This window comes from Anomalospiza imberbis, chromosome 18 (genome assembly GCF_031753505.1).
Source record: "Anomalospiza imberbis isolate Cuckoo-Finch-1a 21T00152 chromosome 18, ASM3175350v1, whole genome shotgun sequence".
In the NCBI taxonomy this organism is placed as follows: domain Eukaryota; kingdom Metazoa; phylum Chordata; class Aves; order Passeriformes; family Viduidae; genus Anomalospiza; species Anomalospiza imberbis.
This window is the reverse complement of record NC_089698.1, coordinates 6,626,133-6,653,580: the sequence shown is the minus strand read 5'-3', so window position 1 is coordinate 6,653,580 and position 27,448 is coordinate 6,626,133. Positions and strand designations below refer to the sequence as shown.

The following is a 27,448-nucleotide window of genomic DNA, read 5'->3' as shown; positions in this document are numbered from 1 at the left end:
TACCAAATTTTCATTTTTATTAAACTCAGCAGAGACTTTCCCCCTTCTCCTCTAGGAAGCATGAATTCTCTTTTGTCATTTATTCCACAAATGATTTATACCAAGAGCCTGTCAACTATAGGAGGTACTTGCTTGTGCTTACTACACCTGCAAGTAGCTCTGTCCTTTCTGGGTCATTACTAATAAAGCATTTATCCCTCATACAAGCACAAATGTCTCCCTGTGCTCTCATAGGTATTTATCTGAGCACTTCAGAGTCCTCAGTGGATTTATCCTCACAGTGCTCTGGCGAGCTGGGCACTGATGTGATTTCTGTTCCACAGATAAAGAACAGGGCTTGGAGACTGAATTCAGCTCTTTGCTGCTTCAAGGAGACTTAATCTCCTGAATCAGGACACTGTAACCACTGATGATTCTTCCTTACTCCCCCCACCTGCTTCCTCATGGGACAGCAGGAATCTACTCCTGGTCCATCCCACGTTCTCTCCTTTACCAGACAGCCCCACTCCAGCAGAGTACTGCTGCTCCAGCCCGCAGGAGAGAAGCCTTCAGCCTGGGGCCATTTCTTATTGCTGAAGTGCTTATGAAAGAGAGCATCAAACCCCCACCTCCCAGCCTGCATGACCCAAATCATCACTCTCCATCCTGGCTCCCCATTCACAGATGACTCATGAGATGAAGTCTCCCTGCTGCTCAGCACCATCACTCCGCAGCCAGCCAGATTTCATGAACAACAGTAAAACAAATATATTTGTCTTGCAACTACAGTGCCAAGACAAGCAAGGAGCAAAGCTGGGGGCCAACTGTAACACCACAGATCTTGGCAGTCAGCCCTCTTTCCAGCTCCTTATATATTTTTGTCCCAACTTTCCACCTAGGTCTCCCTCTTTTTGGTATTTCTGGGCAGATCATAACACCCACCAAAGAGCAACAAACGCCTGCGTGGCTCAGTGCTTGCCCTTGATGAATTAAGGCATCTCCACACTCTCTCCTCTCCCACTCTTTCCAGCACCACTTTATCACAGGCAAGGCTGAGAAACCTGTTGCTGCTGTGTTTCTCTTTTAAACCCTAAAGCCAACTGGCAAACTAGGATTTAACCACACAGCTGCTGAATGCAGTTACATTAATACATGGTGGCCAAACAAAACATTGCTTTTAAAATGCAATTTGTGCTTGGCACTGGACACGTTGGGAAAATTCAGAGCAAGCTGCACTACAGACCAGCTCATAACCCTATGCAGAAAGTGCTTTGATGCCCCCAATTTACATCTGACAGCCTTAATGCATTTTGGAAAGAGGCAGTAGAGTAGAAAGCCCCTGCACTAATCACAACTGATGTAAGAAAAATGATTTTTGCTTCTACTTGGTTGTAAAATCCTATGTGTGCACACACCCCATTTTTCAAAATCTAAAAAAAACCCAAAAAAACACAGCAAGATGGTGGAAAAGAAATTGAGAAATTTTGGCAAGCTATACTTTTTAGCCTGAGAAGTCCTTCTTTATTGATCCAAACCCTTGCAGCTTTCTGGTGGCATGGGGGAAAAGGAAGAACAGAAGGAATAAAGCAAAAAGCTTTCACCTGTGCTTATCTTGCCTGACCCTCATGCACCTCCTCCTGCTGTACTGAGCTGCAGCTGTGCTCATCTGCACAGGTATTTATGGTCAATCTCTTACAGACAGAATGCATATTTCCCCAGCACAATAAAAGTTACTTCAAAGCAGGCTGCTCCCATTGAAGTCCATAGGAGATTTTTTTCTTCCATCAACGTGAGCAGGAGTTGGGTTGGGCTCACTGAGACAGTTTGCTCCAGGAAAATCCTCACTTGTTGATTAGGGCCCAGCAGGAATAAAAACAAACAACATTTTATTTTCATTGATAACTCCCATTCCCCAAATAATCTGAAATTAATCCTCAATTTAATTTCAAGCTGCTTTTCTGCTGCGCTTGGTTGCTGAAGGAGAAAAGATTCTGGAGAAAGCAGCACAGGTGAATTACATTTGCTCAACATTTTCAGCATTAAATAATCTGCACATAACTCAGGCTCACTCGAATGGTACACTGCACTGACCTGGCATAAAATATAGCTCTGCTAAGCCAAAAAAGATAAAACAGGGATACCTTCATATTTAAAGGAGAAACAGTGAAGGATTTCAGACTTTAACGAGATACAGATGCCGACCACTGAATGAATCACTCTGCCCATAATTAAAGAGTCTTCTGATGTCTGAAGACTCTTCCTGTCATGAAAACTCTTGGATGCCATTTCATCTCCATCCTAAGCCTGATTTCAGACTGAAAGAGGGGAATCCAAATGTTGATGTCACCCCAGACACCACTTATATTCTCCATTTCCCTTTTGAAGAACTTGGTATTAATTTCTGTCTATTCGGGTTTTATGTTTTTATAGGTCTTCAGGCACCCTTAGAGCTAGACAGGAGATATGAAAAATCAACAATGAACCAAGGAATTTCCAGGCACCATGCTTCAGCATTTCATGCAAACCAGCATTTAACCAGTATTTACCATCAGGGATCTCTCTCACTAACCCACACTATGAAATCAGAAAATTCCAGGTTTGGGTACAAGAACAAAACAAAAACATTTTACAGTTTTGTTGATGTTTCAACTGTAACAACTTAAGAATCCCAGGCAAGTGAAAGTCACAACAAGTTGGAGCTTTATTGCTATTATTACCCAGCTGGGCTACCTGGGGATAAAAATAAAAAGAAAGGAAAAAGCAGTGCTCAGGTACGCAGCCTTTACATGAGATGCCCAAAAGCTCCTGTCTTACCTGATAACTTGCATGCCCAAAAAAGCCCCTTTTTTTGGCCAGTTGGGTTGGAATTCTCTATTTTCATTTACTTAACATTACTACTCCCTGGGCATGAATAAATCTCTCAGCTTTTCTGCTATGAGGTAAAAGAATGATTTAAAAAATAATAAATAAATCACTCCTATCTTGAGCTGAAATATCACCTGAGGGTCCTCTTGCTTCACTGCAGCTGCAGCCTCCCCAGGGAAGCTGGCCCCCATGCTGAACCAGCCCTCATGCTGCAAATTTCTCCTGATGTCTTTTCTGGCAGCCTGTATCCTCCCTGAATGGGGATGTTCAGAATGAAACGTACTGCACCCACCACCAGAGCTGACTAAAGGGAACTAAATGCTTTGACTGTTTTATGGAGAACCATATTTCTATTTCCTGATGACTGTTTTCCCCCCTACAAAAAGATGCCATTGCAGATCCCAGAGCACTTAGTGATCAAGCTCCTGTAAACCCCAAACCCTCCACTCACACTTTATTTTATCATTTCTGGTAGAAGAGGTCCCTGACCACTTCTGGTCTTTTACAGTTCATTCCTTCTTTGCTTAGCACTGCTAAGCTGGAACCCACTTTTTTCAGACCTTTTCTATTATTTCAGATCCCCTGGATCCTAGTCCTGAACGTGGCTGTGCTTGTACCTGTCTCAGCCTGGCATGACCTGCAGGATACCTGTGATGACTAGAGTGTCTTCCAAGTGTTAATGGAGATGGAGAATGCTGAGGGAGCTCCACCTCTTCCAGGGACTGCTGCCTTCCATGTGCTTAGAAACAACTTCATCATCTTTATCATACTTTCCTGAAAAATATTCCCTAGGCATTACAAGCTTCCCAGCCCTCAGCTCCTCCCTTCCTCCCTTTTTGAAAGATATGACATTAAATTTTCTTTTCTGCAGTCTCCTCAAGCCTCATTTGTCCTTCAGATTTTCAAAGATTATCACTAATGGCACTGAAATCACTTAAGCCAGTTTTCTAACTATCTGGAGCTGAATTCCTCCGGGCTCTGCTAAGCATTCAAACATTTTCTTTCCCTCTTTTCTGAAAGCATGCTGGCTGCAGCTGACCCTCTCAGGAAGAACAGAAGGAATAAAAAAGTCATTTGGTACTTCTGCTTTCTCACTTCCATCTTCTGAGAGCTTTTCCTTTCCACTGAGCAGTGGACTAACACGTTCCCTGGCCCAGCTCTTGCTGCAAACACATTCATAGAAACCCCTCTGGCTGCCCTTTTTGTCTTTTGCCAATTGTGGCTCATTTGGACCTTGGCTTCTCAATTTTCTTTGCATGTTCATGATAAAATTATTCTCAATAGTTCTACCTACTCTCCAATATTTTTATGTTGCTTTTGAGTTTCAGGTCATTAAAGACCCTGTGATTTAGCTAAAGTAATCTTTTACTACGTTTCCCATCTGTCCTCTCCATTAAGAGAGTTCTACTTGTGCATTGAATTTGCTTCTCTAAGAAACCTTTAACTCTCCCAAACTTCCTCTTCACTCAGAGCAGCTTGCCAAGACTGCAGCTCTGAGCTGACTGAAATCCACTTCCCCGAAACCCATTGTCTTCCCCATGCTGCTCTCCCTACTTTCCTTCTTAATAATCAGCAGTCTGGCAATCCAGTAATGTTTTTATTTTAAAAAGGCTATTCTGCCCATGTGGACTAATTTCCTAAATTTGCCAAGGACTGAATTCCACTCACAGATCAGTTTGCATCTGTTCTGCTTTGGGTTCTGGAGATGAACAAGGGTGTACTTCAAGCACTTAAAAGAAATTTTCTTGCCAAAGCATCAGAGCCAAACCTGTCCTGCTACAAAGCATCACCCCAAAACAGAGGAACTGGCAAAGAATGAAGGGAGTGGGATAAAAAAAAAAGTCAGATTTTTCTGGAAGGACAGACAAGACATCCTGCAAAGCATCTGAATCTTCAGCTCAGTGTCCTTAGAAAGGGCTGCAGAATCCGCCTTGCTGCTGGCAGAAGACATAATGAAGGATTTAAGTACAGGTTGTAAAATTCTATGTGCTGTCCTAGATAATTTATACCTTTCCAAATGATGCCTCTCCATTCCTCAGATACGGGAGATCACCCTGGAGGAGTCAGCCCTGACCTCAGTCCTTTCAACATCCTCTCTCTGCACAGGGGATACTTAAATCCTCCAGCCGTGCCTCACTCACAGCAGCAGTCGATAGGAAACAGTGACTTAGACAGAGGAGCTCAGAAAGAACAAATATTTTTATAGCAGCCCCCAATACTTCGAGCAGGATGGGGAGACGACAGCATCTACAAGGGAGCCATTGAAAACAGCACTGCTCCAACATGTGCTTGGGAAGATATCTGTTATCTGGGGTTTGCCAGCTGGCTCCTGTGTGCACAGCATCACCCTGCCTTTAACTCTGTTTGCTTTGCCGTTCCCACAAACGCAGTCTTTGCCCTGCACAAAACCCCCTCCTGCTGTCAGCTGTGATTAACCGGCCCCAAGGAGCCCCCGGCAGCCAGGATGCAGCAGGGCTGGTCCCACAGGAAGCACAGCTACCCCAAACAATCCCCCAGCAGATGAACACTGTGCCCTGCACTGAGAAGGAAGCAAACTCTCTACCCAGGTGTGGGTTAATCCCACCAGTCCTCCCCAACACCAAATCTGTCAATGGTTGCCTTTTGCAACTTTGTATTGAACATCCCTGGGAGCACCTGCACCCCATCTCCAGCCCCATCTCATCCTCCAGCAAAGCTGATTCTCCTGCCCCCACTCGTGAAGCCCAGTTGTCACCCAGAAGAAATCCTCCCTGACCCTTGCAGAGAAGCAGGAGACATCAGCCATAGGATCAATGGAGCCTAAGTATGGTGCAAACAATGAGTTATCCACAACCTGAGTTATCCACACTACCAGCTTAATTTCTGGCTGTTCCCCACTGGGCCATACAGCTTCTCTGAATGTTTTAAGCTTCATCTTAAGACAGTTGAGGTTCTTGCTCCTGTTGCAATCTTTGGCCAAACTCCACTCCTAAGAACATCTGGACACTGTCAATTTGCCCTCTCACAAGACTATTACATTCCCTTACAGAAGCAGCATTTCTTCAATTAATTTGCTTTTACCCAACTATTTGCACCTCCATCAAACATCCTAAACTGTCTGTATTATCAATATTCGGGTTGCTAGTTTATTTTTCTTTCTAGCTTGTTTCCATTTATGGTGTGCTTCTCCATTTAATATTAAATCGACAGTGACAGATCACCACCCTTTTTCTAAATTCACTAAATGGTTTAATAATATAATTCTGAGAAACAGATTTGTGGCTCGCACGCACACACCAAGGCAAAATAAAGATGACAGCACATTTGAACAAGGCAGCAATAAAACAGTGATAGTAATAAAGAATAAAAATGCTATATCAGGTTGCCATGGGAACCAGCATTCAAGGACTCCAGGTAACGTTGTAAAACATGCCACTGAGCATAAAGCAGCTAAGCAGGTTAAGAGGTTATTTATTAGGCTGCGACATGTTGTGCAGTGCCCTCTGGTGAGAGCGCAACAGAGGCACAAACGGGTTCAAAACCAGGCACAAGAGCCAAGAGTTTGTGCCCCAGGAGCATCACCCAGGAACTGTCAGCCTGGCAGCTGCACAGCTGGGAAGGAATGGCACGGGCAGCGAGCACAGGTCAGGCTGGAGCAGAGCTCACAGGGTGGCACCAGGACACGCACCCACAGCTGCTCTAATTTGCCTCCTGTCCCAGCCACGAGCTCCACAGCACTCACAGGGAGCCACCGAGGGCTCCAGGAAACATCTCCACAGGTGGGATGTGCCAGCCTCTCCCAGGGCTGCTTTTCCTGCTGAGGGTCATGGGACCAGCTCAGATGAAAGCCACAGAAGGTATTATTAAAGCCAGTAAGCACAATCCTTGGGCACACAGTGTTTTCTTAAGGCCTGAAAGTGGAACTTGTTCCATGCCAAGAAATTTCACTAAAATTAGCAGCAGTTCCCCACATGGAGGGGTTCCAAACCCAGGCTCAGAGCCTCTGGAGCTCAGGGACATGCACCACTGCACGAGGAGCACAGAGAAATGACTCAACAGGGTAAGGAGCCCATGTGCAAACAACAAAAAACCAATTCAGTAATTCAATTCAACTCAAGGTAAAACCAGCCCGAGGTGTCCCGTCCTACACAAGACAAAAATACATAGATACCTATCAAAGACGAGATGTTCTTGAGCATCTTGACAAGGTAGAACACCCCCCCCACACAACAGAGGATGCTGCAAAGCCTTTTGAGTGCCATGTGCTCCCCTGCACCCTCACCATGACTCTCCAGGCCCATGGGGACATGTGGCTGATGGCCATGCCCATGACTGCCAACAGCAGACATCGAGCCCATTTCCAGGCACCATTAGTTGACATAAGCATTTATCTGGGGGAGCAGAATAGACTGCTTACAAATATCACAGCACAGGGTTTTCTTTTTTTTCCCACAGGCCTTTCTGTAGGGAAATCAATACAAAATCTAGTTAAATGATTTTGAATAAACACTGTTAACGTTTTGTATAGATTGGCTCCTCCAAAACTGAATCAGAGCTAACACCATCCTGATCCATCATCCTCCTGCTACACCTAAAATAATAGAAATCCTAACAGAGAGAGGATGATTTTTAAGCCTGCCAAAAGCTGCTAAACACACAAGGCATGTCTGGATTAGCTTTTTCTATTAGCAAAGCCTATTTTGCTTAATATTCTGTCGTGCTTCCCATGCAGCTTTCCTGTTGGGATGAGGGTCAATGCATGCCCAGCCTGCCAGCACTACTCTGCCTACAGCCAGCTCCCAAACCCACCACAGCTCTGTGGCTAGCAGCAGATTTGGATTTGTCTTTAAACTGCAGAAATGCTGCAGGGAGGTGGAGGGGGGCTGGAATATGAAACCCATCTCTCCTTGTTTTCCCCTGCACAGTTAAAGCTGTCAATTCAATTCTCCTCCCACTAAGTGGCACCAATGCACCGCAAACCACAACGAAAACATCTGTACAGACAGCTTATAAATAAATATTCCCCTGTCTTCCCGAGCCTGGCCCGCAGCAGGGGAAATCAAACAAGCTGGGGCTGTGTGCAGGAAGGGGTGGCAGGGCTGCCGTGGGCCAGCTCTGCCCCAGCACAGCCCTCCAGGTATGGCCCTCCTCCCTCATAAAACCTTTAATTACCTTCCCATGCAGGAAACACAGCTTACAGGGACACAAGGAAAGAGAAAAAGTCAAAAAGGTAATGTTGTGTTAGTTGCACACCCAATACCTGCTCTCTCTTTGAGAAGAAAAGCAGGGCAGGGACAGTAGCAGACATTGAAAGCCACGGAGTGTTGAGCCAAACCCAACCCAGAGTCCCTGCAGTTGAACTGCATACAATCCACACCACAAATCACACCCTGAACGCCAGGCACTGCAGTTTTTCTTCCAGACAGCCCTTGTGAGGCCCTTTTGTTCAGGAGAGCTGTAAGGACTGCCCTGAGTTCTGGCTGAATCACCCAAGGCTTTGCGCAGCAAAGCCCAACACTTGTGTTACTGGACAGCAGGTATGTGGGGCAGAAACAGCTTTGCTGTAAATCAAATCTACTGTAAAAAACCAAATCTATGGCTCAAACTTACTGTAGCTGGGAAAAGGTTATGAAATAACAAGCCCCATTTCTGTTAACCATCAGGCAGGAACAGAAACTAAAAGGGAAAAATGTCTAGCAAGTATCTTTTCACCAGTGCTCTTGAGAGAAGTGGTAATTAGCCAAAAATAGCAGTATAAATGCCAACAATGAGCAGCTTGTGACATCGCAGTTTCCCTTGTCATGGCCTGTCCTTTGGAGGAGTGATGCCCATGGTCCCTCCAAAGTGTGGAAACAAAGTTGTGTGTTGAGCAAAGAGCTGAGCAGTGCCTGGACAGGAGGAGCAGGGCCCAGCAGCAATGGACGACTAGTCTTAGTGGTTTCACCACCATCTGCCTCACATTTGCTCCACCAGAAAGCTGCTAGAAGACAGCAGCCCTGTAACACATTCCCATGCCTGCCAGCCTGGCCAGACACACAGAGCCCAGGGCTGGAAGCTGACAGACATTGACTCCTCCAGCCTCGGAGAACTGCCTGTGGCTGACGGCTGACGGCCACCACACTCCAGACCAGACATACCAATCTGCCCTCCTAAATTAGCAACATGCAGTGGGCCACAGAGGAATAACTTGCCTTCATCTACAACAGAGCTGAACAACCACAATCACCACCTTTTTATACAGCAAGTCTGAGCAGTTATCCCTGAGGGGAAGAAGATATCCCTAAGGAGAGGGAAAAAGAGTTCATAGGCACCTCCTGAGTTTGTTTTTAAAACAACACTCACAGATGTAGTAATGACATTAAACCTCCTGTTCACTGAAACCGAAACAGGGAATAAAAGAATCCCCTTGGTCTTGAAGCATTCCAAATATCCTGCACTGAGCACTGGGGCATCAAGTCACTGGCCAGGGATGTTGACTTGCTTCCTTATGCTCCCTCCACCTTTCCCCATGCAATATCCAACAGCTGATTATTCTGTTGTTTGCAGTAGACTGAAGTAATTAAGCTTAACCCTAGTCCTGTGGGAGTCCCAGAGAAGGTTAGTGATCCACAGGCATGACACGCTGTTATTTATAGCTGATTAAGTTCTATTTATCTACATTTAAATGTTGCAGGAGATGGGAAGAGATCCCAAAACACATCTGTGTCTTATTAGAAACACCAGCTGTGTGTGGTAGCTTAAAGTTTGCCTTTCTTGAGAGGTTATAAGGAAAAGAAAAACCAACCCTGAATAACTCAAATTCTTCACTGTAGCTAAATAAATTGGTGTGGTTTAGTCATAATCTTCAAGATGTAAGCCTACCATCCCATGCAACTGACCTGCTTCTGGGGTCAAACTTGAACCCAAAATTAGCCAGGCCGCTTTGAAGCTGTTCTGAGCACTGTAATTGCATTTAGTTTTTACTGTAAGACTGTTCATGTCTTAAGAGACATGAGAAAGGTGACCAGCAGGTCACAAACCAGATCTTTTAGAGGCATAACTTCTGAGCCTCTCTGCATTTCGTAACAGCACTGTGGTTTCACTAGTTAGACCCTCCTCATGTATATGCTCCATTTTCACACACACACACACAGAGGAGGACAAGCAAACTGAGGGCATGCAGTTCTGTCACCACCCTTTCCTCCAGACAGACATGGGGCCAGGGCCCACAGCAACCACTGAGACCGGTATTAAAACCTTTGTGCAATTTGAGTTATAGCCTTTTTGGTGGCAGAGAACAGTAACAGAATTACTTGCATGTAGGATCTGCAAAGAGTTTCAAGAATAGTATCATCATAACTCAGAGTCAGGCTCCAGAGGAAGGGACACCACCGTCTTGTCACTATTTTCACCAAATCACAGAGGTAATGCAGAGTTTACCTCCTAATTGCCAAAGCAGAATGTGCTGAAGGAAGCAGTAAGCTGAGATCTCCTTCTGTAAGAAGTCCTAGTTGAAACATCCAGATAGCAACAGGGGGATAGAGCAGGAACATCTAGCTCTTGTGCCTGCAGAAGTGTAACTCTCCCTAAGACACTTCTAAACAACCAGAAGAATGACTTGTCACTTTTGCCTTTTCCCACTGCAAACCATTTGTGAGCTGCAAGACCTCTGCTGGTAAGTTCCAGCCCAGAAGAGCTGGCTGAGTTTCTCTTTTAGCATCATCTGGAATGGAGCTGAGATTCAAAATGAAACTTTAAGGTAAAAAGCAAAACTTCTGAGTTTTGCAAAGAATGCTTTGAAATGGCTCACCTTGGCTCTGACACCTTCTTCTCGCACAGAACCAGTGAGACTGTGTCCACAGGAGCTCTGTAAAACTGCATCTTGAAGGAAAGACCCACAAGGGCCACTTTCACCCAAGCCACTGACTGCAATCTTCTGATGGACAATTAGCTGTCAATCACCCCACCACAGAGCAAACTGCAGCTCACTTTGCAATCCTCACCCACAGCTTGACCCGGGGGGTAAAAGCCACCCTGCTTTCCCTGTGCCAGTCCTCTCTGAGCTCCTGGCTCTGACCATCCCCATGCAGTGCAGAGGCCAGTGCAGTGCTCCTGGCTCTCTCCAGTCCCAGCCCACATCTACTCGAGGGATGCAGCCGTGGGCTGATGTTAACAGAGCGTTAAACCTCAAATTAGAACATGGCAGGAGCAAGCCTGGGATATTTCCAGTTTCCCCTAGGAAGGCAATGCTGCCAGCTCTTTGTTTTGTAGTGAGGCATGTGATAATTTGGCATCATCTTCTAAGTTCTGAAATTTGCTGGAACAAAAGAAATGTTGAGCTTTCATTAAGAGGAAAAAACAAAGTGTACAGTCTCAAGTCATAAACACAGACTTGCAAATACAGCCCATGAGTGCCTGAATACAATTAAGAAGACTCTAAACCAGTGCTCATTAAGTATCTCGGTTGCTGGATAGCTTATTTGTACGTTTTTATTATTTGATTAGATTTGATAACTCAAATAGTTTGGAGTAGTATTTCTGCTGTGGTCCATCTGTTGCTAAATTCCTCTTTCACAGGCCTCCTTTACAGCCCTAAGGAATTCAGGTGGTCACTCTGCAGCGATATTTTAAAACTGATGTTTTGAAATATACTAATATAGAGAACTACCAATCCTTTAAATTTCAATTACTGGTGCTTTTAGATGACATGTTTCAGCAGTTGCAGGCAGACATGGGCATATATTCAGTAAGTCAACTGCCAGAGAAGTTCCTCCCATGTTATAGGAAAAATAGAAGCATTTCCGTTTAAAAACAAAGAAAAAAACCCAGCAAAAACAAAGCCAGCAATGAAGCAAAGTCTGGTTATTCCAGAGTACAGTTTCCCCTGGTACTTTGTGTTGCAATTATTGACATATCCCCAGATAGTCAAACTTATGTGGTCCAAAGTTTTGTTGTGAACTTTGTAGAACACGTTGTGCCTGAGCCAACTGGAGCAGACTTAGTGTGTTATCAGGCTGACCAGTGGAACAGGGGACACACCAGATTTGCTACTAAAGGGGAAGAAAAAAAAATCACTGAGCTACACAAACCACAACCAAATGTAAAACCAAATTCAAGCACACTGTAAGAAGCAGGTTTGAGTTGCAACCACCCTGACGTCTCAAGACTCTTTGGTTGGATGAAAAGCACAAGTAACCAAGACAGGGAAGCACCAACACCTTCCGCTTTCTCTGTAACTTCAGCTGTAGTTGAACACAGCTCCTGGCAGAGCTAAACCTCATAACCACAGGACAAAAGAATCTTCAGGTTCACACAACAGCAGCAGGATGAATACCCATCTAACAGCAGCAATATTTCTTCCTCATGCTTTTTTCATAATGTTTTAAATTTATCCTTTGGCTGGATAGGCTAAAAACACATGAGTAGAGATGGAATGCCTGGATGCACTGATTTACTATTAATCCTAATAAGCACAAGCAGAAAACTGAAAGCAAACATTAGAAAGGGTTTTCACTACAAAAATTCAACCTCAGTTTCCATTTTCTAGCCATAGTCCTACAACTTCAAAATTTTCCTTATTTTTCATTGTACTTAGGAGTTCCTCTGCTTCCTCCTTTCAAATTATATTTACACAAAAAAACCAAACCAATCTGAATTATTCTGGAAAACTAAGAATCATATTCTTTGAGATGTGCAAGAGCTGCTGATTGCCTAATTTATTCGGCAATCAGAGAAGCAGGACCAAAATACAGCCATACTGCCATACCATAGAAATCACCTTCAATAGGAACTAGACAAAAACACCACACTGGTTTCTGCCCCATTCATTGCATGAAGATGGGATGAGTTCAACTGGAGGCTTGTCACTACTCTCAATTTTAAAATAACCCCACAAAATCACAAACCCCAAGAGATAATACAGTCAAAAACAGTATGAAGAACACAAACGTGCTGCCACAAGCACAGTGTAGACTTTTAAGGGCTGGTGTTTTACATCCCCATTCAATGCATTGCTGTAAGCTAACAGATTGTTACAGGAACTTTGGGAAGTGCCCCGCAGAAAGCTCCGGAGCCTGCTGTGGTACCCAGCCCTCTGTATCCTCACAGCCTGTGAAACTGCACAGCTCAGAGCCTGCAATGGGATGGGATGGCAAGAGGGCAGCAGTACCTTGTTCTTCTTCTCTCCCTCAGCATTCACCTCCTCTCCTCAGCACGGCTCCCCTCCTCCAGCACATGCACCCGTTCCCCAGCAGTGCTCACAAGAGGCTGCGTGGCTCAGAATAAGGAGGATCTAAACCAACAGCTTAGGCACTTCAACAAAAACATGAAACAAAAGAAGAGAAGGGGGGCGGAGAGAAAAAAAAAATGTAGTGGAATAAATCCAAGCGTAGCTCAGAGCCCCTGGCAAGTGCCAGCAGTTTCAAAAGAGCTGTAATCTCTAAACTCTTATCAAGGCTTTATCACACTCCAGTTCTTATCTAAACCAAACAATCACTAGAACAGCAGCTGATAAGGCATCCTGACAAGGTAATTTCAGCAATTTAAATCCACTGCTACAGCCATCATAGACTGAGAATATTTTAACACCCTTTCCAGTTTAACCTCTAATCTCTCTTCCTCGCTCCTTTCCAAACACAAGGCCAGATTCTCTCTCCTGCAGCCAGGCACACTTCCTGCCATGCTGGTGTTACAGGCAGGTGCCCTTTGAGCTCTGCCCTCCGGTGCGCGCAGCCCAGCCACCACCGCCGGCTTGCTTCATCCAAAGGATCATTTTTTTCTCTCTGAATTCAAGTGCCATTTTCCCCAGCTTGACAAAGGTCCCGTTAAAAGTGGTGGCTGCATCTGTCACAAGCTGCTGTGTGGGAGAGGAGAGGGAAATCAAAGGCAGCAAACACGAGGCAGGACCAGCCCTGGCCCTGGCGTGACTGGGTGTAACACAGTAGAAATATGTTCTGTGTAGTCCCATGGGATTTTTACCTAGAACACCTCACCCACAAGGCAGGATTAGCTCAATGGCTCATCTACCAAATCATTCGCTGGCCAGAACACCCAGTGTCTCTTTCTACATTTCTTCTTGCATCAGACTTTTTACATCAGGTCAGACTTTGATATATGGGACATCTGAAAACACTTATTCATGCTAAAGGTAGCTGGCAAATGACATACAAAACCAAAACAAAACCATCTACCTCTACCAGACAGAAGCATCAGTCCATCTGATGTCATTTCCTCTGGTCACTAGACACTGCCTTGACAAAATTCCTCATTATTTCTCTCTCTGTGCTGGAGCAGAGAAGTGATATTAAGCTACTAAGACATTGCTATGACTCCAGTGCTAAGCAGCCTATATCACATAATGTTTATGCACACAGGACAGGCAGAGCAGCTTTAGAACCAAAGTAGTTTACCCTGAGCTTTCCACAGCTCCCACGGGACTGGGGAGCTAATCTCAGCTCTTGTGCAATGGCCCTGGGCACACCCAGCACCTGCAAGTGCAGCAGAGCCACCAAAGTTACCCAAGTGACCAGAGGACAGCTCCTGGAGGAGCCTGTGGCCAGGTCCCTTCTGTGCTGCTGTCACTGAGTGTGCCAGAGGTGGTGTCTTCCTATGAACAGAAAGTGAGCAGTGCAAACTAGAGAAATTGCTCAATTCCCTCAGGTTGAGCTTCCAAAATCAGGAAAGGGAATTCAAGATTTCTTGGTATATGCACACCGGGGGCAGCGGTGGGGGGAACCAACCAGATGCTGCAAACTCCAAGAAATATGTTTGCTAAAGATGGAAAATTATTTTATACCCTATTTCAAAACCTTTCTTCAATCAAAAGTTAATGATTCAAGAGACACACCGGATGCAAACTCCCATTTTCCTCTATAAATCAGTGTCTAACATGAAACACAAACTAATTTGTTTACATTACAGGACTTAAATGTGGTTAAAGATACAAGAGAGTGTCTTCAGTTTAAATCACAATATATCCTGAGTTCTAGAAAAACTATCCGGCACAGGTAGGAACAGAACCATAAATATACCATGGTAGCCTTCATTAGCCGTAAGAGAGAGGAGTTATTTCTTTTCTCTTACCTTGTGAAAACCAATAATTTTTTCATCCCTGAATTCCTCTGATTGGGAAAGCATTGGGTCTCTTACATCAAGGAAACCCACCAGTTTGATTCACTGGGTATGAAAATCTGGGTGTGTATGAATATTGCTCTAAAGGAGGCAACATCAAGATCTGGACAGAATGCGTGTCTACCACACAGAAGGAAAGTCATCACCTGGTCATAAAAGCCACGCAGTTTGTATCAAAATACACATCATCTTTGTGTTCCTCCTGCAAGGCTCTTTTGGGAGGTTATTTGGGCTGGATATTGTGCTCTAATGAGTTCCTTTTATGTAATATTTGCAAGGGCTGTGCATTACCGTGGGTCCAACTGCTCTGCTCCGAGGAGGAATGAACATCACAGTTCTACCTGTTTCTCCAGCCAACCTGAGTGCACAGCAAGCTCGCCTGTGAAAGCACAGTTATGATGCAGCCACTCAGCATTTAAAACATCCAATCCAACCCACCATAAACTGTCACTTCAGGCATTTATGGCAGACAGTAAACACATGCTTATCAGGGAACTGCACCCTGCAAGCTCAGCCAATGGAGCAGTATTTCTTATCAAATCAATGGCTTATCAGGGAACTTCACAAAAATAAAGGTTACACCATACGGTCTCCTCCTTTTCACCTCTGCTCCATCAAGATGTACAACTCCAATTAAAGCTACATTGCTCAGACTTTGTAGATTTGCTTCCTCCTTGCCTGCCCTTGAGAGCAAAAGCCTGCCTTTAAAGCAGAGCATATGGAAACAATTCCCCACCCAGCTGTGCTGAGCTGGACAAAGAGCGCATCGACCCCGGCCTCAGCCGTGCCCACCTGCTCGGGTCGATGGCCCCGCGTGGCAGTGGGGACTGCCCGTCCCCGTGTGCTGCCTCTGCACCCAGTGACAACACCAAGGTCAAGAGCCAGCAGGAACGAGTGTGAGGTGTCTGCACAGCCACTGGAACACAGGGAGACCATTGCTGCTGATGGCGATTTGGGGAACCGAATTAACAAATGAAAGGAAATACCTCATAACAAAATAGAAAAGAACTCAGATTCCCTTTTACTGAGAGCTGTCCAAAAATGTGAGGTCACGTTGCATGAACAAGGGCATTTCTGAAGCAAGCAAAAGTGAGTATATTTGTTTGGCCATTATTAAAGCTCTTTCAGAAGCTACACTTCCCCAAACAAAATGAGTTCTTCCTCCCTCTGTAGTTGTTCTGTCCCACACCACAGCCTTAGTCTCTCACTGGCAAAGTAATAATGGAATTAACTATTCTATATTCCCCTCACACGAATAGGTTGGATGCAACTTACTGCCTGTAACTTAAATGAACTTAATTAATGATCTTCTAATTAACTGCTGTTTTACAGTTGATATCATTATTAGGCCATCTTCCATCCAGAAGTTTACAGCAGAGACACTGTACCCACAAAACCAGCAGCCAGATGGAGACCGAGGAGCAGGTGTCTTGAGTGGTTATTCATGCTGTTACCTGAAACAATTGATATTAAGTGCCTTCACACATGAAAATTCCTAAATTGCAAAGGATCAGAAGAATGTCAGGTGCTGAGCTGCTGAGTTGCCAAGCTGATCTTCACACTAACCAAAGACTTCTGTGCTTCAGGGAACAAGGCTGGTGAAGATGCTCAACTCAAGAAAATGACCCTCTTGATTTTTTTTTAATTCAAATCAGGTTTTTCAGATTACAAAGCAGTAGCCAGTACTATCACAGTGAATAATGACTTTTTAAAAATTCAATAGAAGCTGCCCAACTACTCACTCACCCCTTTACACTATACATTTCTGGTCAATCCAAGCTTCTAATCTTGACATGCGACTGCTCCTTCTAAAAGCTCTAGCTCATCCGATATAAATTAACCTGGAAAATGGAATTACCTGTAAAGTGGTCTGCTCTTTCCCTCTACTTTTTACAAGACCTAAGAATAAAACACTTAGGGCCTATAATCTGTTGCTGACAACACTTGATTTTGCTGAGCTATACAGTCTGGAAAAGAAACATTCATTTCTACCTAAGAGACAGAGATGGATTTTAATCAGTATTATCCAAATTGCTGCAGCCTGAGCTCCTCCTTGGATGACTAGGAATGCTTTCCATCTACAAGGGTTTTCCTATTGATTAACTGTTGTTTGGGTTTTCTTAGTGGAAATCTTTAAAAATAGCTACACTCATCTATTTTATCAATACTGCCAACAACTTCATCGTCAAATAAAAAAAAACATTAAAGCCCTTGAATTATTTTTTTTTTTTAACTTCTTTAAACTATTACCATATAAATCTGAACTGTCTTTATGGATTACCTATGTGCGCTGCTGTTACGAAGCCAGGTTAAATTTAGTTCTAATGTAATGCACTTACTTCTCAGAGAACTCATAAACACAAACCCCCCTTGATAAGCAAACAATAAAACTCTGTCCTTTATTGCCAGCAAGGTAATTCCAACTTTAATATATCTATTATTTCAGTACTAAGATTATTTTGCTGCAGCAAATTGAATTCTTCATGAAGGAAATAAAAGAAAATGCATGAGAAATGCTGAAACAAAACTCAAGGTTCTGTGAGAGACTAGAAAACAGAAAATTTCAGAGAAATTGAAATTAGTACTGATATTACAAGAAAGAATAACTCAGAATAACATTATTTCTCACAATGTTGCTGGGATAGTTTGAAGAATGTCACGACTAAGCATTTTGATACTGCACTTCATCTGAAACTACCAGAGAAGAGGCATTAAACAGTTCACTTCCACACTGCCTCAAGGACAGAATTCCCAGCTTCCAGCAAACCAACTTGCAGCAGGCAAAATGCTGCAAGTGGAACCTGAGGTCTTATTTCTGACTCACACTTTCCCACTGTTGCAAAATCCTTCTTTTTCCACAGCCTGGATCTGGTTTGCAAATTACTCTGTTCCTAGCATGAAAAAAAAAAAAAAAAAAAAAAAAAAAAAGGGGGAATGGGTTGAAAGATCATAGATAGTCCTGAGAATTTACTCAATTTTAGCAAAGATTTAGAAGGCAAGTTAACCATCTGCTCTATGTTAGAACAGCTGAGACTCAGAACTCTTGTTCCCCTTTGTGATCTTAACTTCACAAGCTCCAGAAATGTTTTCATTAACATCAATTTTGTATTCAGAGAATCAGATACTACCATCATCATCCTAAACCCCTGCTCCATGCTTAGCATCACACAACAGCTTTTAATCAATACTGATATGACTCACAAACTGATAGAGGATTTGGAAACATGCGCAGAATCTCCCATTAGAAGATTAGTCTACTGCCATTGGGCAGTTCAAGCTTCTCCTTCAGGTGGAGGTCTGTCCTAAGCAATTAGAAGAGTCTGCACTGTATTTTCACATTCCAGTAAAATAACTAAATGTTTCTCAGTAAAAACAAGGACTGAAAACAGAACTGGAATCTCTAGAGTACAGCATAGAGTTGTGTACATCAACTACCACCCCCAACAAAACCAAGTAAGCTGGAAAATAAGGAAAATAACAAGAAAAAAATACTTCTATCTTCCACCATCTCACCAAACTGAAATCAAGTAGTCAAAACTGAAATCAAGCAATCATGCTAGGGCACCCACACAACAGAGAAACTGAAGGGAAAGGCAGGACCAGAATAATTTCCTTCCTCCCTCCCACCTTCAGCAGCCCCAGGTCCCCAGGTCTGTTTCCCCCGACTGCCATGGAAAGCCCATCTTGCCCAGCCACAGCCTGGCAGAAGCTCCCACAGCACCAGGGTCTGTGATTGTTTGGGCTGACACAGCCCTGCATGGCCCCCAGGAGCCAGGGAAAGGCTGTTCTTCACTGCAGTGAGAACAAGAAATGCTGGAAGTGGCAAAGATGAACAAAAAGAAAAATGTAGAGCTGGAGAAGTGAAAGCTACAGAGCAGGACAATTAGAGAGGCAGGTTAATTATTAACACTGAAGACTTGCCATCCCCTAAATCTTTAAAAATATTTAACTAGCAGAGCCACAGTAAGGAAAGTGCGTGGTTGAGTCTTCTTTCCATTTTGCAGAGGAGGAAACTGAGGTGAGGAATGAGCTCTTAAAGCCACAGAGAAGAGCACAGCAACCTGAATAAAATGTGTCTGGCTTCTAACCCTGGCTGCTGGACTGAAAGTCCTCTGCTCTGGTTTACCCACCTCTAAACCTCGACCAGGAAAGTGAGTATCAGTATCTTTTAAGTAACAACATTCTTACTTGTGAATTGAAAAGCACTTGCTACAAGGGACAAAATAAAAAAGCTGACCTTTGACATTTTTGAAAGCTCAATAAAAGGCAATAGGAAGCAAAATTGTATCATGCACCAATAAACCATAAATTATTTTATGATATGAGAGGTTACTTAATCTAAAACTATAACTATTAAGGAGAGTGATAAGAGATAAGGAAGGTAAAGATTCAGGGACTTTTCAGCCTCGTATCTTATCACTTCTGGTGTATTATTAACCAGCTTGATTCACAATATGCCAGTTACTTTGTGATCTTTCCACAGTTGAAAATCATTACCAAATGTGAAGTATCCAGAACTTTGTTCAGTTGTGCTACTAAAACAATACAATCTTGTTTTTGATCAGGCATTCAAGCCACAGTAGCACCAACACAGAGAGCTGTAAATCCTGTAGGGTTTTTTTTTTCTTAAGCCTGTGTAAACTTTATTTTGATTTTACTCTGGAAAGGACAGCATGAACACTTACTACTCCTCTCCAGTCAACACACTTTTTAGTCCACTTTGCAAAGATTAGTAAAGTGCTCACTAATATATTGCTTTGACATCTCTCTAACCAGTTACACAAAGTTTTCCAGCAGGCATTGATTTATGTTAGATATCCACAAGAATACTCACATTAATAAAGCTGATTGTGTCTCTCACCACAGCAATTATTTAATGACAGAAGCACCATGATGCACATTCACCTGCACCCAAAGGAAATCAATTTACCAGCTGAACCACCCACCTGCTGTTAAATCTTTTATTTAGCTTGCTGTCTTATTGATTTTAATTGAAAAAAATCACAATTTGTCATAGTTTGTACTGCCTGAAAACTAAAAACTCTTTAATGTGCTGTTAAAACTGCAGGTTGTCTTGTCCACAGTGGAAGAGTATTGCTCAACTCACAAACCTGCAGTCACACTGCACCTATGATTGTTTTAGCTGTTGTAAACCATTGTGGTGGGATAAGGCAGCTCCAAACAGAATACTGGGGCTTGAAGAGAGAGATGGATTATTTTATTAAATGCAATTCATCCTCCTCCCTCGAAATCCCCTATCTGGCCGAGATTTATTCATATCAAAAATATCTCAACTTCAAGAGGTTAAGGAGTGTAAAATATTGATAACTACTACAACCTTAGGGAGGTAATTTTACAGGGACTTCAATGCAACACAAACCCACACAGAGGCCAGAAATGTGGGATCTTCCCCAGGTCACTGCTGCTCCTGCACCTCAGCAAAGGCGATGGTGCACATCAGGAAATTGGTATGGCTAAAAAACTCCCAAAACGTGGAAGAAAAAGACGAAACCAAAACTAAACCACTAAGAGAAAACCCAGTTGACTCTGACCCTAAGCCATAGTTGTCCTGCCACAAGGGAAAGCTGGCCTTAGGGAGAAGCCAGGTGGAAAGAGGCAGCAGGACCAGCTCAGTGCCTAAACAATACCTTGCTCCAGAACTGTATGCAATAAATGGCCCCCATGTAGCATTAAGGAGAAATCTCTCTCTGGAGGTGGCTATTAGCTGGCTATTTTTGGGCAACAAAGCAAGAATGCCATTTTCTCTGATGCCAAGAGTGCTGTGTTAAAGAAAAAAGGCCAGGCAAATAAAATACAATACCCAGTCTCTGCTCTTCTAGCACAAAGCTGTCTCCAGCCATTTTACATCTGGCAGCTACTTGGCTGATCCTCACCCAGGCTGCCCAAAATTAGGTATTTCAACACACTCTTATGTTGCAAACAATATTCAAAAGCTTTTCCTTTTGTTGCAACATTGAACCAAAACAAACTTTGAAATCTCAGAAGCTGCAACAAAGCAGCTTTGTCATTCCCCCAGCCAGCTTTAATCCACACCCTGGAGGAGCCTGATGGCAGAACCACAGACACACTCGGGGCTGGATGAGCCCCACTGCAAGCAGTTCCTTCACAAACTGTGCCACCGGGAGCCTCTAACACGAGGACATGGGGGAAGCCTCAAACATTTTATATTTCTCAAGGGAAAATAATACCCTGGTTTTCCCCACTGAAGGGTGGATGAGGAAAAACAACCTGTGAAGGTGGTTTTCAGGCAGCATTACATATGCAAAGGCACAAACATTTCCACCCACAGAGCTCACCCTTAACCCCCCACCCCCATCCTGAGCAATTCTCCCATTTATCTTATTGCCTTTTCTTTTTGGAAAGGATTTCCTTCTTGCCTGTAATTATGCAGCTGATACAGAGAGATGGCTACATTACATTACCTCATTAGATTGACAATAGGTATTTTATAAAAACCATTTTTAATGCAGCTGCAGAGGAGGTAGAGGGATGAGAATTGACCTGCTTTAATATTGCTGCTCCCCCAGCTACCTTTAGCTCTGCACAGTAATAACCATTACATCCATTTCTCTCTCTCTCCCTCTTGGTATAAATACTAATTTAGACCCAAAAGCCTGGTCAGATCTGAGCTGCTATTATATAACTTTTCATTTGACACACACACCCCCCTCACTGAAGATGGGTTTTTCCTCTTGACAACAGCCCTGCGTGCTGTGTGTGTGGGGAATTACAGAACACCCACCTTTGCTCAGCTAGGTAACATCTGCAGCGTTTCAGAAAAACAATTCTCTGTCAGACATTTCACCGAGCTACCACCAGGGTCCTCCCCTGCGAGCCACCAGGAGAGCAGGGAGGCAGGAACCCTGAAAAGCTCTGTCAGCTCCCAACACTTAATGCTCTCTGACAATGCCTGCCTGCAGCAAGTGGCTGGAAATAAGAGGCTATGAGACATTCTTCAGCTCCGAAAGAAACCAGGGGAGAACAGAGCTGGAAGTGTCCCTAGGCTTTCTAAAATGTAAAGAAAGTCTCCAGCTCGAAAGAACTGAAAGATGGAAATCTCCCAGCATCCTGCAGCAGCAGCCAGATGGTGTTTCTTCACTTATGGAGGCCCACAAGAGCCATCTGAGCTAGAGGGCAAAGACAAACAAGCTGCTGTAATCACACAACTTACCAGCACCTGGCAGATAATAAATGCTACCACTTAACAAAACTAGAGAAAATAAGCTACACTGTGCTCAAGAGCCTCAGCTAAAGGTAGCTAGAGGGTGCCAGCCTGTAACAGCAACTCAGGATGGTGCTCTTCTATATTCTTTCCTGTTATCTTGGATAAGGAAACAACTGGGAGGTCTTCTAAAAACCACCAAAGTTAAGGATTTGGTCAGGAATGTTCTGCTTAAGAAATGTGACCAGTTCAGGAGAGGAAATAAATATTTACCATTTCCATAAAGCCCCTAGCTCTGTTTTTTGGGCCCATGTGTCTTGAATGCTATGCAGTATCAAAGCACATATGATGTCCTGCTTTTTTTATCCCTCAGTACAACCCACAGTAACCAGGAAAAGAAAGCAAAAATGTGAGTGGAGAAGGCAAAGACTGGAAATTAAGGGTCACATAAGAGCAAGCTGGACTAGCAGGAGACAGCAACAAGGTCTTAACCCAAAACAAGCCCTATGAGGGTATAGGAGATTTGCTTCTCTTCTGTCCCTTCCATACCATGTAGTTCCTGTTACCACCTCCTCACTTACTGTAGTCTGCTTTCTTGTTCTCTAACTTTGGTTATGGGAACTCTTCCCTCTTTTTCTGTCTCTGCAGCAAAGACAAAGCCTGCATTAGAGATGACCAACCCCATGGGCCTTTCCTCTGTGATACAGGGCACCACTGCAGCCAGAGGTTTCAGAGACAGTAGCCCTGCTCTTGCACAGGTATTCCAGGACGCTGAAGTCACATTTACACACAGGAGAACACAGCAGGAGGCCTGAAGGTGTGAACTTTCCCAATACACCAGTGTGGGTCTCCACTGACCCAGCAGCAGATCCTCTAAGGGTCAGACTCAGCTTCATTCTCTCGGCTAAATGAATCAGTGGTTTCTCAGTCAGGACTGCCAAAAGCAAGCTGGAGCCAAGGAGTGCAGATGCTGGCACTCTGGGAGCTGGACTGGATCCACTGTCTCGTTCTCTAAGTCACTGCACAGCTGTCAGACAGAGCAGTTATGGCCATTACCGAGCTGGGAGAAGAATGGAGCCAGATAACCACACAAAAGTGTCTGTATTTTATAATCGACTTTGAGCCATATGTTGGGATTTACTCCACAAAAGCATTCAGAGATACTCAAGTGTGGAAATACAAACTGGCAGACTTAAGATGATTCTCTGTGAGACTCATTTTTCACTGAAGTTATTTACCTATCTAAGTACATAGACAGAAAAATGATGCTGAAACTTCACCTAACTCCATTCTCAACAGGGAAGTAAACTAGAACTAAGGATGAACTCATGCCTAGTTGATTAAGAAAGTTATTAATTTATTGATCTCTAGTTCAGTCTTTTCAAAATTAAGATTAAAACCTTAGTCCAAAGAGAGGTTCTTGGCCATGCACTGGGATACTGGGAACAGGAGTGGGGACATAGCCCATATTTGATTAAAATGTGGGTTTCTTTCATTAAAACATCAGCTTATAAGCACTAAATGTTGCATGTTACCTCTATTCATCAGTCATGCCGAATCCAGAGAACACACAACACCAGTTGGAAGGCTTTATACTTTTTGATTCATGCTGATGTAAAGAAATCCACAGCATCCCCTCAGTGTCCCTCATTTGTGCAGCACATTTGCCTTCTTTAGTAGAAATTGTTTCCCTTGTTAGATACTGCTAGAAACAGCCCTGTGTTTTATGCTCCTGATTCAGGGGTACATTTCCTCTGGATTTCTGTATGCTCACAACTAGCAATGACTATAGATTACTGCAAGCATCCTCCTCTTTACCACTTAACAAATGCTTAAACAAATGTAAAATAAACCTAGACACCATTTCTCAAGAAACAGGCTTTCCTTTTTTTCTCCCTAGAACTCTCTACCCCCTCCCTGTTTTAAAGACCCACAGCTGAATGTGGACACAGCCTCGCCCTGGCCTGGGCATGGCAGCATTGGAGCTTTCCTTAAAAATAAACAAGCAACAATGTAAAACCCACTGTGGAAGGATGGAAGATTACAGGTAACTGCCAGCTAAAGACCAATGTGCTTATTTATTCAATTTCAACACAAATACAGCAGAAGCTTAGGTACAAGGCAGTTGAGACAAAATGTCTCTGCACACGTTTGAAAAACCTCATGAACTGTCTTTCTTTCTATGCAATCAGACTAATTACACTTGTGTAGAAGTCTAATTACACCTCTGCATTAGCTACCAGTGAAGTATTTCTTGGGTTATTTCTGAGCAGCCTACAGTTAAACCAGCCTCATCCATTAACTGACACTTTATGTGTGTAGTCTCACTGCTCCAATTATGTACCTTGAATCAGCCCCTGAAAATCCTCCTTGCTGCCAAAGATATCCTGGTGAAAAATGAAGGACGTTGGAGGTGGCTTGAAAAATACTGCCAGCATTAAAAACAAATGCTGTTATGCAAAGCCCTGCGTTTTATTTAAATTTGTGCTGCTTGAGATGCAAACAAGATTCATTTCACTACATGGTTGTGCTATCCATTTATTAACTATTCCGCATAAAATCCATTTCTAAATGATTTCACTAAAGTTCATAAGCCATTTTAAAACTCAGAAACTGATGAAAAAGGAAATGATCCAGCAGTCACAAGCCTTGAACTAAAAGCCTGATGGAAATAATTTTATTTCTTAATTTAAACAGCACATGAAATTGGATTCAATCCCAAAATCATTGCATGCTCATTTTAATTAAAACTTATGAAGGTTATAGCAAGTGGTTATACTTTCAGAAGGAAGGGACTGAGTTTACTGCTGTAGTAGCCTATGACTAATATTTGGTAACAGACAACACGTGAGGCACACAGAATTAAGTTTCCACATTTTTACTTTGGTGATACACACTTTGATATCCAAACCCTGCCATTAACAAGCACTGTGACTTCAGCTGATGATAGCTAAGCTACCTCCTTTATTTTCTAGGCATCAGTAGCCCAATGTAAACAAGAAAACCCTCCTGCAATTTGCTCAGTGTCATTAGCTCCCACCTCTTATAGGGGATTCTGATACACCAGCTATAAATAACACCGATACTAATGGGTGTTGCAGGGTGGATGAAGCATTTTTTTACACATTTATTTACTTGTTATCAATATTCCAACTCTATTCAAGCAGGTTCCTGAGCAAAGCAGAGTACAGATGTCGTCACATGCTCAGACACCCAGAATTAAGGACATGCTTACAGGAACAAGTGATTCTCCAAGCTCTTCCCAGAGCAGCTACGAGGGAAAAGCCACATTCCTCACAGAGCTCAATGGGGCACTCAAACCACCACCTGAGGTAGAGCAGACACATTTGTGCCTTGCCTAGGTAAGCAGGAGAGCTGGATGGTGCCTCTGCAGAGCTGTGTGCCCTGTAAATCCAAAAGGAGGACTCTGAAGTCAGCTCAGAGTGCTCACACGGTGCCATCATCCCAAAGGCTTTCTGTCTTCTGCATCCCTCCTTGCCACTGAACTCCGGCACCAGCCTGTCCACAACCAACACACGTATTTCCTTGACCACAGTGGTTTTAGAACACATTCCGCTTCTCTGTACTGACACCTCTCTTTTCTTTCCACACAGGTGAGCACTCGCCCAGCACTGCCCTGCACACCCAGGACACCAGTGCCATTTACTGCCCCTGTCACTGCAGGGCCCCAGCACCCCTCCTGCAGCCACTGCCTCAGTCAGTGCTGCTAACCACACCAACCTGAACAGCTTCTTCACTTCCAACACCTCCCCAGGCTCCCCATAACCCATGTTTTCCAGCATGGACTCGTTCACGTTGCAAAAACCCAAATTATACCATCACCCAGTATATGTCTTGGAAGAGACCCAAAGTCACAAAGTGATGCATTTATTCCATGTGTATTTGTGCTTACAGAAGAGGAGGTTGCCACAATGCTAATTCCCTCTCTCAAAGAAATTAATGGCAAGTGAAACATCACAATGCTGAACTTCTGTGCTGTTCACTGAGCTGCAGCTCAGGAGGAAAGACACATCAGCCAAAAAGCAACAGAAGACTCAGCCATGAGCCCCTTTTTAAGCAAGTATTCTGTATGCAAATCAAATCCAACTGAAGATATCACTACAATGTTAATGAAACCCTGAGCACTGAAAAAATAAGTGTCAAGGGAGCGTAAATGCACATTTTGAAACCACAGTGTGCTATTACAGAAAACGTCTTATGACTACCACGGTCACCTTCGCCCAGCAGACTTTGCATAGCACAGAAACATTTGCCATCTGCAGTATTACTGAACAGGCATGTTCTCATTGCTCTATTAAAAAAGACTGAAGCTTTCCTCACCCGGGTCAATAAGACAGCTGTTAAAAATCATACCATGCTTTCAGAAATAGAGAGATCCTTTCAAGGCCTGGTTTCTTCAAGTAACTTTGATTCATCTGTGAACGAGCAGCTGGCTGTAGGCCAGAACCAGTGCTGCCAGTTCCCTTCTGCAGAACACTCTGTTTGTATCTGGATCCTACATGATCTTGATCCTACATTAGCACTTCACTATATGCACCATCAATAATCCCACTGAAATTACCACCTGAAAGGTAAACAGTAGAGTAGCTTCTGCAAAAATTTGGTGTTACACAGAAAGCTTCAATGGACAGGATTGCTGGTGAGTGCCAGAAACAATGGGGCTTTCTTTTAACTCTTGGTTTGACTTAACATCCACCAAAGGCTCCACTTGTGTCAACTCTGAAGAGTGTAGGGTCATGCTCCTGCCTCAAAATGCAAAAAGAGAGCCTCTCATGAGGTACTTACAGCTACCTCCCACCCTGGACATGCTGAATGACTGTGTTTGAAACTTTCAGAGTGAATGTAATGGATAATCAAATCCCAGAAATGATACAAAACCCTTGTGTAACCTAGGACCTCTGTGATATAACGAAAAGATGAAGATTATTAAAAGATCAAAGTCAGGGAGCTGATTAGACTAAAATATAGAAGACAATTGTTTGCAAACTGCTTCAGCTGATGTATTTGAGGCTTTCCAGCGACTGAACACACGACAATAATGCTCCTTCTACAGCTAGTTTTGCACCCTCCTATGCTTCATAACCTGTTTTCTTTATAAAATGTCCTAAGCAGTGCTTTTCCACCTTGCAAAATCCCTCAGAGAGTAAGGACCGGCATTTGAGTAGTTTCTTCATTCTAATGCAGCACAAAATGATCCAAAACAAACAGCAGTAAATTTGCATTTCAGCATGACAGCAGTGATCTCAAGAGCAGCACCACAGAGCATGAACAACTAGGTTTGTTTTCAGGCTTGGACAAGCATTGTAAATCACC

General features: G+C 43.5%; 1 protein-coding gene across 24 annotated transcripts in view; it reads right to left on the bottom strand.

The window, feature by feature from the left end:
- The window catches only part of FBRSL1 (fibrosin like 1), a 505,508-nt gene that overhangs the window by 309,710 nt on the left and 168,350 nt on the right, over positions 1–27,448 (bottom strand). The window contains exon 1 of one of the 24 annotated variants that reach the window (XM_068208774.1): positions 12,971–13,063. The exons of the other annotated variants lie outside the window; for them this stretch is intronic. The gene's annotated coding sequence lies outside the window, so the exon portion shown is untranslated. Of the gene's footprint in view, positions 1–12,970; positions 13,064–27,448 lie in introns of those variants that run through there. 24 annotated transcript variants of the gene reach the window in all.